This window comes from Mobula hypostoma, chromosome 27, assembly GCF_963921235.1.
Source record: "Mobula hypostoma chromosome 27, sMobHyp1.1, whole genome shotgun sequence".
NCBI classification, from domain to species: Eukaryota; Metazoa; Chordata; class Chondrichthyes; order Myliobatiformes; family Myliobatidae; genus Mobula; species Mobula hypostoma.
In genome coordinates, this window is record NC_086123.1 from 17,944,106 (window position 1) to 17,956,338 (window position 12,233).

The window sequence follows — 12,233 nt, forward strand, 5'->3', positions numbered from 1 at the left end:
CAGAAAAGCATCTCTGAATGCACAACGCATCGATCCTTCAAGTATTGGGCCACAGAACAGAAGACCACGAACATGCAACTCAGTGGCCACTTTATTAGGTACCTCCTATTCACAACAAAGAGGTACTTGAGTGTAGGTATGTCCAAATATGATGAAGCCATAGATAAAAGGTGAAATGGCATGGAAAAAAGCAGCAGACTTATATCAAAGAACACGCAGGATGAGGGTGAGTAAAGATAATTCTGAGGAAATGGGTAACAGACAAGGAAGCGATCAAGCTACTCACTGGCTTCAATAATAATAACCCATTATCAACACACACCATTCACAAATCAGAGCTGTTCTCCTGCCACTTCTAGAAGTGCTAGAGATGCCAAAAGTAATTCTTCGAAAGCTTTCCTTCATTTGCATAAAATTAACCGTAAATCACTATATTCTATAAAAATAGTTGAGAAGAGATCAATATATTCTAATTTAACAGAATCAATCTGCATCTCATCACCTTACAGTGAAGCAAATTTAATTTTCAATGGTTTTCCCGTTTAATGTGGGTTTACAGCTGACCCTAAGGTTTACAATTAAGATTTAAAATCGGCTTGTTTCCTGCAATTTGACTAGATCTCAGAACTTAATTTGATTGGTGGTAAATTGCAAATGTAGTGAGGGAACTGGCTCTGAAATACTGTCAGCTCAACAAAACAAGAGAGCCAAAGTAAGAGCATTAAAATGACAAAAATCATTGAAGCATCCTGAGTTAATGACTCCACCTTGTTGAATTCTGTCCTTGTCTACCTTAGGAAGCCTGCCAATCTAGATTCCCATGAGGGTTCAAACAAAACAGTCTCAAAGATTCAACAGAAATAAACAGGAAAAACAGCAAATCCCAAACCAATTTTTAAAAATAACTGCACAGTCTTTAAAAAGTCTATTCCAATATTTCACTTTTAAACGTGTATCTTTGCTAGCTAAATCCTTTCGAAATATTTTGTCAATATCTGTCCTATTTTATCATGGTTTCTATTATAATGTCAAAGTTTCAGGAAGAGTGATCACAAACAGAATATTTAATGTCTTTCGCCTCCTCCCAAACCCAGGGGCAACAGGGTTAATTGGATCACACAAATACTCTACTGTTCCAGGATGAACCTAGCGTCTTCGTTGTCAGGTTTAGTCATGTCACACTGCATCTCCAGGGATGTTTGCTTTCACACTGCCTCAGTAACTAATGTCAACTCTTAGAAAGACTGCTCACATAATTTCCAATACAGAGAAAATGAGAGAGAGAGAGAGAGCAAATGAGAGACAGAGAGAGAGAGAGAATGAGAGAGAGAATGAGAGAGAGAGGAGAGAGAGAGAAAGAAAGAAAGAAAGAAAGAAAACAAGCAGGACATGGACAGCGAGACAGAGACAGACACAGTGAGACACAGAGAGAGAACATGAATGAACCAGACAGAAACAGAGAGGGTGTGACAATGAGGGAAACAACATTTTGTACAGAAGTTTAGTTTACAGAAATATCAGATTTCAGACAACTCCAGCAAAACAAAAAAAAATCATTGGGCACAATTCAGGCAAAGGATTCTTGCATCATGGTATTAATTGCAACACACCTTTGTGAATAGCTACAGCCACAGGAAGTCTAACCAAGACACTCACTCCCTTTCATTTGACCCCTCCATACTCCAGGAGATGACAGCACACCAATACCTTAATCATGTTCATAATATCAATTGGGTCACTTTATAAATTGTACTCACATCGCAGAGTTTAAATATGCCCAGGTGAAAGTGGAAATCTTATTAAAAGAAAGAGGCTAAGCCATTCCTAATCATGTTATAAAGCTGTCTGTGTGTAATTTATAAATTTAAAGGTAGAATTTCCTGCACTAATTCCATCTGAGCAAATGTCGTCATGTAATCTGCATTCAACAGTCCTCTTTGCACCATTGTAACCAGTTAAAAATGATTCCATTATGTCAGAGAAAAATTGATTCAATTGCATTACCTTCAATGTACAATATCCTCTAATTCACCTTTCTTTCTGGAGCACACCTTAAGCTATCTAAGCAACAGGGGCAAATATTTTTCTCCTATACTTCAGAATGCACAATAACAAAAATGCAGAAAAGGTTGGTAGCTGAATCATTGTTGTGTAGAAGGAAGGAAGGACATATCTGAAACATTAGCTGATTTTTCTGTATTTCCTCAAACCCTCAGCACATCTGTATGTGTGTTGGAAGGAGTAGAGTACTGAAACTACCCTTATGAATTTAGGATTTGGCTCAGCTGTGCCCTGACATTCATCACAAAGTGTGTCAATAAAATATTGTTAACTGGGTGAAATCCATGAGTGTATGCATTGGCAATGGAAGTTAAAGTATTCGGGCAGAGTAACTGAGCAAAGTGATAAAAGACTAAATTTATTCTTATAAAGAAAACATTTTCAGTTGAGTTGGTTTTGCCTCTGAATTACTTTTGCCATCATACTCAAGCTAATTGTCACTCATAACTTTCAATTTCTCTCATTTCTTCTCACAGAACAAAGGTTAAAACGTCATCCACCCACCACTTAACCAGAAATTATTTTCATTTGGTTTAACTGGCACTGATAAGAGTTTACTATTTGCGTCATGGCTAGTTCACTACATACATGCAACCTTCAAAAACTGAAAGCAATTATCCTTTTAAAATTCATTATTCAGCTTTTTCTACAAAATTATTTTGCAAAATCAAAATTCAAGATAGGGCAACTAAATTTCACTTAAATTTACCTTCCTACCGTTACAAAAATGCGCGCGCGCACACACACACACACACACACACAGCAACCAAGTCAATATACTATGATAATAAAACCATAAGCTAGGAGCAGACTTAGGCCATTTGGCCCATTCATAATAAATGAACCTTGAACTTTGAATCATTTCAGAGACAAGCATATTAACATTCCCCCAAGTAAGTTGTATTTATACCTACACACCAAAAAGGGAAGTAAAATTTACAATGTGAAAACTATATTCCACATTCATTCCAAAGTTCCTATTTTCAACAACAGCATTTTTACAGTACTCCCTTGAAAACACAGAATATCTCCTCTTCCATGAAGACGAACATAAAAGAGCAAAGAGCAAAGGTTTACTGATGAGGTTGTATTACACTTGGCGGATTAGAAATGAACAACAAGGAGGAACTGGACCGCTATTTTTTTTTGAGTCGCAGGAAGTGTGCAGAATTACATAGAGAGTAACTCAGGGTACAACGGGTTTATGTAACCTGCAGTTTGTAAAGTTAGGGAGGGGTATGGTGACTGGCAAGAAATATATTTGAGATAGGGACTCGTGAAGGAATTAATGCACAATTGAAGGCTGCAACATCTGACTGGAAATGCAAAGATGGAATCTGGGTAAGCAACAGTCTAGTAATAAGCTCCATGGTAGTGTAGCAGTTTCTAAGTCTGTCACGAGCCTTGTGGCCTATCGGGCCGGTGCTTATGCCGGTTTCCGTGGCGTGAAGCGACTGAGAGTACGAGACTCCCTCCCCCCAATAGGACGCCAGTCTATCGCGAGGTTAACCCCCAGCATTTTTGACGGTACCCATTCTCAGCTGGGTAGAATGGAGCATTGTGTGGTTAAGTGCCTTGCTCAAGGCCACACACGCCGCCTTGGCGGAGGCTCAAACCCACGACCTTCAGATCGCTAGTCCAATGCCCTAACCACTTGGCCACGCTCCACAGAGTGGAGCAGTTAGCATGACACTATTACAGCTCGGGGCGTCGGAGTTCAGTTCTAGCGTCATCTGTAAGTACGTCTGAATGTCCTTCCCGTGTGCGCATGGGTTTCCTCCCGGTGCTCCAGTTTCCTGCCACAGTCCAAGGGCGTACTGTTTAATAGTGTAACCTCCAGGTTCGGCCGGCGGCATTTGTCTAGGGAAGACAGTCTCTGGCCCCGCCAGGCACGTGAAATCTGAGGTGCAAGACCTCTTGACTGTGTGGATGCTGCTTGATGGCTAAGACATTCACCATGTTGCTGATATCTGGCTCACTCCATCTTCTGCCGAACCAAAAGACCTAGAACAACTCGCTCTCAGGCACACAACAAGGAAAAAAAACACCCCCTTCATTGGACAGCGCACATTCCAAAGCCCCCGTTATCTCTAGTCATAACCCAAACACTGCTGCTACAGAACAACCATTACATTAGCAGTGAAACTTTTCCCAGGGCGTTATAGTAGGTTAATTGGTCATTGTAAATCGTCCTGTGATCAGGCTAGTGTTAAATCGGTGGGTTGCTGGTCAGCATGGCTTGAAGGGCTGTGGGGTCTGATCCACGCTGTATCTCGAAATAAAGAACGCAATACAACAGTTCTTAAAGTACAAGAACTGCAGACCAGTAATGTGGCAAAGTGACTACTGGAACTGAAGATTACCATTTTCAACATGAACAGGTAGTCATCACTGGAAAGAGATCGAGGCACATTGGACTCAAAATCACAGAAATGATTAGGTCCCAATTTACTATATTTCGGCAGTGAAGCAGCATTAGCCTTGTTCAAGTCAACTTAGAATTAAAAATCCATTACAAATGTGACAGGAAACCATGCTTTTTGACAAGTCATTGTTGTTGCGTGAATGAAGTCACCAGAGAAAAGTACTGGTAGATACAAAGCAGCTTCTTTATTCGACAAAACAAGGTACAGCAGGCATTATACAGAGATGCTTTCGGTCGAAAGGTCAGCTGGCCCAACGTGGGGCTCGATATTTTATGTGCCAAACGTCAAAGCACAAGTCCATATTTACAATGTATGGACAATGCCACACACAACCTTCACACCTCCTGATTCACATCCACACCACAGACATCCAAATGAATTTTAATCGGCATTGTCTGGACTGGGATTCACGGCTTTTCGGAACCCACTGTTCAGAGCTAGACTCCAAATTAAATCCACAATACATATTCAGATCTGAAGACTGGTAGTCAAGGTCAATTGCTAATTGTATATGTCCTAAACACAAAAATCACTCTAAGAGTTATCAAAATATGCATTACTTTAATAAATATACTTTGAACTTGGAATCCTCCTATATGATGCCAGCATTGTTTATACAATCATGGATACATTTTACATCAAAAATGGGGTTTCTAAAACATATTCCCCAACATACAATATACATAACCACAGGAACAGCTGAGAAAGCGACAATATGGGTGACTGATTCATGCCACACTCTATTTATAATAGGTAGGCATTAGTTGTCCTCTGTGCAAACCACTAAGATTAATTCTAATATCCTCTGCCCCTGTCACTAATTACTTAGAATGTATTTCAGACCTCATCAGGGCAGGCAACCATATCCACAAGACTAAAAATATCTACATTAATTATAAAACCAGGGTCACCAGAATCTCCTCAAGTTATGGACATTAAATGAGAACTTTTGTTCAATCTCCTCAAGTGGGTCGAGGATCACTTGCTTCTATCCCAGTTGTGTAGGTCTGAGGTATTCAAAGTGCCTTGCCTAGCTTCCATGGGCTCTGACTTTGGCTGAGCAGGTGATAATGATGGGGCAGATGGCATTGTCCACTCTTTCAGATGCTTATGCGCGTGTCCCATCATATACTCTAGCTGATCAGTGTCCTTCCTGATGTTCCTTCTCCATTTTAAGCAGCTGCAGGTCAGTCTACAAAGCTGTTACCCTTCTTTAATGAGGTTTAGAGAATGTCCTTTAGATGTTTTCATTGTCCTCCTGGAAATCTCTTGACATTACCGAATTCAGATGTGATTATTGGTTCTAGGGTCTGATGTGAGGTTTGCAACAGCTGGCTGAGTGTGATCACATCTTCAACGTTGGTGATATGGTCTTATTGGAGATGACTCTCCTGGTCCATCCACCCTGCCAACGGACTTTGAGGAGACAACATTAGTCATAATTCTCCTGTTTTGGGACATCCAGCAAAATCTCCAAAGCACATGGGACAGTAGGAACCATAATTACTCAGCATGCTGCCAGATCTGAAGTCTCTTTTCCTCAAATGGCTAAAGACTAAACTGGCATACTGAAGGCATTAGTGAATTTCAATGTCTGTCTTCACCGAGAGCTGCTTTCCAAAATAGGAAAATGTTCTATAGTTTTCAGGAGCTCACTCTCATTCTTAATCGTCGGTAATTTTTCAACGCCTTTGTGGTTTGGTGTTCTGTATTCTGAGTTTTAGGCCTTTTTTTTGCTGTTGGCACAATTTGTTCTTTTTTGTGCATTGGGGGTTTGATGTTTTTCTTTAAATTGGTTCCATGGTTTCCTTTGTTTCGTGGCTGTCTGTGGGAAGATGAATCTCAGGGTTGTATACTGCATATGTACTTTGATAATAAATGTACTTTGAACAAGAATTGACGAGGGGCAGGTTGGTAGACCACCTGTATCTTGACCAAACACCACTTTGGTAGAGGAGATACTTATAAAATACCCATCATCTTGTGTGTTTCTGTGTGTCAGAACCCTTGTTCCACTAAAATGATGCACACTGGACAGAAAAGTAGGCTCCCAAAACGAACATAGGATGTTAATTAATACTTATAGTTCAAGAAAAAAATTGGAACAGTTTGATGATATTATTAGCACGGTTGACCTGGCATTTCACCGCATAGTAGTTATATAAATGATTTATTTCCAACAGTATAAGGTGACTCCAACTTATTTCCTCATGCCTGGGACATATATTCACTATAATTCATTGTTAATCAAATGCAAATATGCAAGTGCCACAACTCCCAGATAATCTCTTGTGGGGCAGTGAAAGACATCTCCCCTGCTATGGAAAACTTGACTGGGTTACAATATGTAACAGCGGAGATAAATATTGTATCCTTTGTGTAATTAACCTTCAGTTTGACTATTAGCATTCTTAATTGAAGATAAGATGGTTACTTCTAAAAAATATTCCTGACTCATTGCAGTCATGCATACTTTGCAGAAGCAAAGTTTCTCTGCATCTATTCTCTGAAATCGATTTATCTAATTTAAACCATTATATTTCAAGTACCTTGACGAGACAATTTCCATCAACCTTCTAAACCCATAAAAGTGTGCTAGTGTGTTGCCAACTATCCTTATAATTTTGATCTTTAAACCTTTGAAATAATTACGGTATATCTGAAACATCCATTCCAAAACCAGTTAGATTTTCCCAAGCAACAGGAATTCTGCAGATGCTGGAAATTCAAGCAACACACATAAAAGTTGCTGGTGAACGCAGCAGGCCAGGCAGCATCTCTAGGAAGAGGTGCAGTCGACGTTTCAGGCCGAGACCCTTCGTCAGGACTTCGGCCTGAAACGTCGACTGCACCTCTTCCTAGAGATGCTGCCTGGCCTGCTGCATTCACCAGCAACTTTTATGTGTGTTGCTAGATTTTCCCAAGGGTTGCTACTCAGATACAAAGTATTCTAGATATTCTGATCATGGTTCTATATATCATAGAACTTGTTCACTTTTGAATTCAAGTCCATTTGAAATAAATGACGCAGTACATGAACCAACCAGTGGGGTGGCACTGTAGTGTAGTGGTTAGCACAATGCTTTATTGTACCAGCGATCTGGGTTCAATTCCCGCCGCTGTCTGTAAGGAGTTTGTACGTTCTCCCCGTGATCATGTGGGTTTCCTCTGGGTGCTCCGGTTTCACCCACAGTCCAAAAATGTACCAGTTAGTAGGTTAATTGGTCATTGTAAATTGTCCCATGATTAGACTAGGGTTAAATCGCGCTTGCTGGTTGGCATGGCTCGAAGGACCTATTCTGTGGTGTAGCTCAATAAATAAATAAATAACGCAATGAGTTCTTCAACCTTTCTGCCAACTTTTTGTAACTCATTTACCTGAGCCACTAAATCACTTTGTTCCTTAACAATTCCAGTCTCTCACTGTAACATGCAAGTCATGTGTAACACCAATAACATCTTCTACTTTAGCACTCTCACTCTTTCAGGGATTATTTCTGGTGAATAACTGTTCCAACAACCTTGGCTTTGTAAGCCACTTCATTAGTAGGTACCTTTGTTAACCACTTAAGTTATTGACCATTTCAAGAATACAAAATTAATAAGGGTAAAAAAACAACCTGAAGGGCACCACTTTGTATTTCTGAATTCCAATCATGAAAAATGATTGAACACAAAACCTACTAGAGTTTATCCAACCAACACACATCAAAGTTGCTGGCGAACGCAGCAGGCCAGGCAGCATCTCTAGGAAGAGGTACAGTAGACGTTTCGGGCCGAGATCCTTTATAACACCCTATGTTTCCAATTAATTTGTCTGCACACTCAGATGTACAATTCCCTGTTTCTTTATCTTCATTACTAACATACTAAGAAACAGAAACTGCACATGGCAGGAGATACACCAAACCTGGTGTGGCCAATTGGAGAGCACACTTCCTCTATGTCCTATCAAACATTTCCATGATTTACAGGATTTCTTGTTTTCACTAATGACCTTAGTGTGAACATCAAATACCTCCAGGAAGTCAACATGCATAAGCATCTCGCCAGTCACCTCACCAGGAGATGGAATGCATTGGCCAGAAATGACCTGATTTTCAGGTAACAAATAAGCATCAATTCGGGGCCACTGCTTCTTCAGACTGTTTTTATCTCTCTCCATTCTCAGTGCAATCCGCTCACCACAACTGAAACTAAACTGCAGGTTTTTGTTCACTGGTCCTTCTCAAGCTCTCCTCTCAGAAGTTAAATGCTCCAATCCGAAAGTGGTTCCTGAGTCCACAGAGATTTCGGAAATTACAATTAAAAAGCTGCACTTTTCAATTTTTTTCTATAAAATTCTGCCATGGGGAACCAACAATATGTCCATTTGAAGTTCTAGTGTTTCCTTCATTTAAATCTATTCAGAGTCCCCAACACACCACCACCCACCCCACTATTTTTTAATTTTCTCCGCTGTGAAAGTGGATGAAATATTCTTGGTTAATGAGTGTGCAACTTTCCTCACTATGAGCCACAATTACATCATATTTAAATGGACTCACAGTCTTTTATACCACTCTCCTATTGATCTATTCATCAATGTTTGCTATTAGCTTTGTTTTTTACTCATTCACTTTTAGTCCCTCCTACTAGTTTTCTTCTGTATCCGTTTGTAGCTTTTTAAAGGTCTCCAGTCTGCCAGATTTCTACATGTGTATTTATCTAGCTCTCTTTTAAAAAGCTTCATGCCATATTATACTTCATTTGTGCACCTTGATTGTAAAACTACAAATTTCTAAAAGGCACATACAGACATATGAACATATCAGACAGTTCCTCCTCAGCTCCTTGCAGCTTAACTAGCAGGTTTATCTATCAACAGTACAGCCTAGTTTACTGTGGTCATTTTTTTTTTACTGTGTGCTTTCAAAACTTTCTTTATTTAAAATTCAAAATTTTTTTTAAGTCTCCCTTGAATTCAAATCCAGTCAGATGCTGCCTGACCTGCTGAGTTCCTCCAGCATTTTGTATGTGTTCCTTTAGATTTCTAATAGCTGCAGAATTTCTTGTGTTCACGTTATCCTAATTTTTAAGATGATTCCTTGTCATCAAATTGTTCATGAATTCTGATTTGTCATTCATTAAAAATTCAATCTAGCTTGCTTACAAATGCTATAAACAAAATTCTTTGTTATAAATTGCACCCCAATACTAACAATAAATAACTCCAAGGAGGAAAGAAAGTATTGGGCATATGCTAGCAAGACAGGAAAGTTCCATTTTCACCTGAGATGATAAATAGCCTCTATGTATATAGTAGCATCTGAATATGCCTCCCAGGAATACAGTCTGGTTCTAAGCCTTCACGGAATGATTACCAAAAGCTTCAGAGAAAGGTGTTTTAAGAACCATCTTAAATAAAAGTAAGGTTGATTGAGAAGCATAGAACTGGGCAGAAAATGTCAGACCTAATTCAAAGTCAACATTAAAATGCCCAGAAACATAAGGGAAATAATGGCAAAAGATACCACACAGACGTAACCCTAATCAGGTTAATACCAAAGCTGAGAATTCAAAAGTAGGCAAAAAAAAACACAACTTCATTAAAGTCAACTATGCAAAACAGATACTAAAGGAAATGCAGAATTCTTTATCACATACTACTGGGCATTATAAGGAGATCTACCTTTCAACTACAAACAAGAGAAAATCTGTAGATGCTGGAAATCTGAGCAACACAAACAAAATGCTGGGGGAACTCAGCAGGCCAGGCAGCATCTAGGAAAAGAGTACAGTCCATGTTCTGGGCAGAACTGGAGAAAAAATGCTGAGGAGTAGATTTAAAGGTAGGGAGAAGGGAGAAGGAAGCACAAGGTGATAGGTGAAACCTGGAGGGGGAGGGATGAAGTAAAGAGCTGGGAAGTTGATTGGTGAAAGAGACAGAAGGTCATGGAAGAAAGAAAAGAGGGGAGGAGCACCAGAGGGAGGTGATGGGTGGGCAAGGAGATGAGGTGAGAGAGGGGAAAAGGAGATGGGAAATGGTGAAGGAGAGGGTGTGGGGGGCATTACCAGAAGTTTGAGAAATCGATGTTCATGCCATCAGGTTGGAGGGATATAAAGTGTTGTTCCTCCAACCTAAGTGTAGGCAGTGGGGGAGGCCAAGGATGGACATTTCGGAATGGGAATGAGAAGTGGAATTAAAATGGGTGGCCACTGGGAGATCCCGGTTTTTCAGGCGGACAGAGCGTACGTAGGTGCTCCACAAAGCTTTTTCGTTCAGCTTTTTTTTTCTTTTTTTTTTGCCTGTTCTCTTCTTAGAATCAACTACAGCTTCTCATGCTTGGTGAAAATCCACCTAATCTTCACATGGGCTTTTTCGAGTCATAGAGAAGCACAGCACAGAAACAGGCCCTTTGGCCCATCTAGTCCATGCTGAACCATTTAAACTGCCTACTCCCATCGACCATATTTTGTGTAATATTGTTCTGGTATTAATCTGCATCTATTTCATATCTTTATTGTGCTTCTTTAATGACATTTATTGTGTTTCTTCGTATTCACTGTGAATGCCCTCAAGGAAATGAATCTCGGGGTGGTATGTGATGCCATATATGCGCTTTAATAATAAATTTACTTTTTAAGAGTTCATAGTTCAAAGTATGTCTATTATCAAAGTAGGTGTATGTGGAAATGTCTGGCCTGGTCAAAGAGGTAGCAGTCAAATAAGTATTTCCAGACATACAAATCCATTTCATATACTAAAGCAGGGCATGCACTGAAATTTAAATACTGTACACACACACACATTCTTGGGCCAGGCTCAAGCACTCCAAAATTTAATGACACAGCACTCTGACGCAGATCCCAACTTTGATTACCAATCGGCGCCCAAGTTTTTCATCTCTTGTGGATCGGGCAGCCTCACGGGTCTAAGTCCGGGTACAGCAGCAGTGTCACTGGGCCATTCGTGCGCTTGCTTGCTATTCAGTGACTTCACGGGGAGAGGGATATACGCGCAGGCATCGTAGGAAGTGCCAAGCACTGCATAGTCGACACTCAAAACCCAACAATATAACAGCCTCCCAAGTAAGGTGCCAGAAGATCTCAATTGCCCAAGGACAGGAGTCAGCAAAACTGGTCAAACACCAAATAGACGTGTAGAGGTTAAAAATAATACGCATCACATCGCAATAGATCAGTCGTATTACATCACAGAGGAGAGGATCGGGTATTTGTACAGTACTACTTTCCTTTAATGTGTAACTTATCTACCACCGGCTCCCCCTAACCGATGACTTATGAAATTACTTGATTGTCTCCCTAAAATACTACTTTTAAAAGCCAGCACTGCAGGTAAAACTTAGGATATTTTTTAAAACTTCGTTCAACCTTTCAGTCCGAACACGCTTAGCAGCTCAACCCAAATATAAAGTCTCCATTTGGTTCGATAAAAAAAATCATGGCTTTTCACATCCTCATTTAAAAATATCTCGCCAAGATATCACATGCTCTAGGGCTTATGTTAGTTCACAGTGGCAATGGACGGTATACTCTTACAGGCGAGATTTGTCGGCGCTATCCTCAGACGTGAGAGGAGCCACTCCATGAAAAACACGGGCTGACAGATCCAACAGGGACTTGTCTAATTAGTCAATTCCCGTCCAGTTAAACCACACCTGATCCCAAACATCCCTGGGACGGAAGACAGCAGAGCCGTGTTGCGGAATTAAAGGGCCCGACAGCGGCCGCTCGGTCGCTTCC

At 40.3% G+C, this 12,233-nt stretch overlaps 1 protein-coding gene across 2 annotated transcripts in view; it reads right to left on the reverse strand.

Moving 5' to 3' along the window:
* LOC134338457 (huntingtin-interacting protein 1-related protein-like) overlaps window positions 1-12,233 on the reverse strand; it is a 138,183-nt gene that overhangs the window by 124,305 nt on the left and 1,645 nt on the right. Inside the window, exon 1 of one of the 2 annotated variants that reach the window (XM_063034277.1) lies at window positions 12,030-12,126. The exons of the other annotated variant lie outside the window; for it this stretch is intronic. The gene's annotated coding sequence lies outside the window, so the exon portion shown is untranslated. Of the gene's footprint in view, window positions 1-12,029; window positions 12,127-12,233 lie in introns of those variants that run through there. 2 annotated transcript variants of the gene reach the window in all.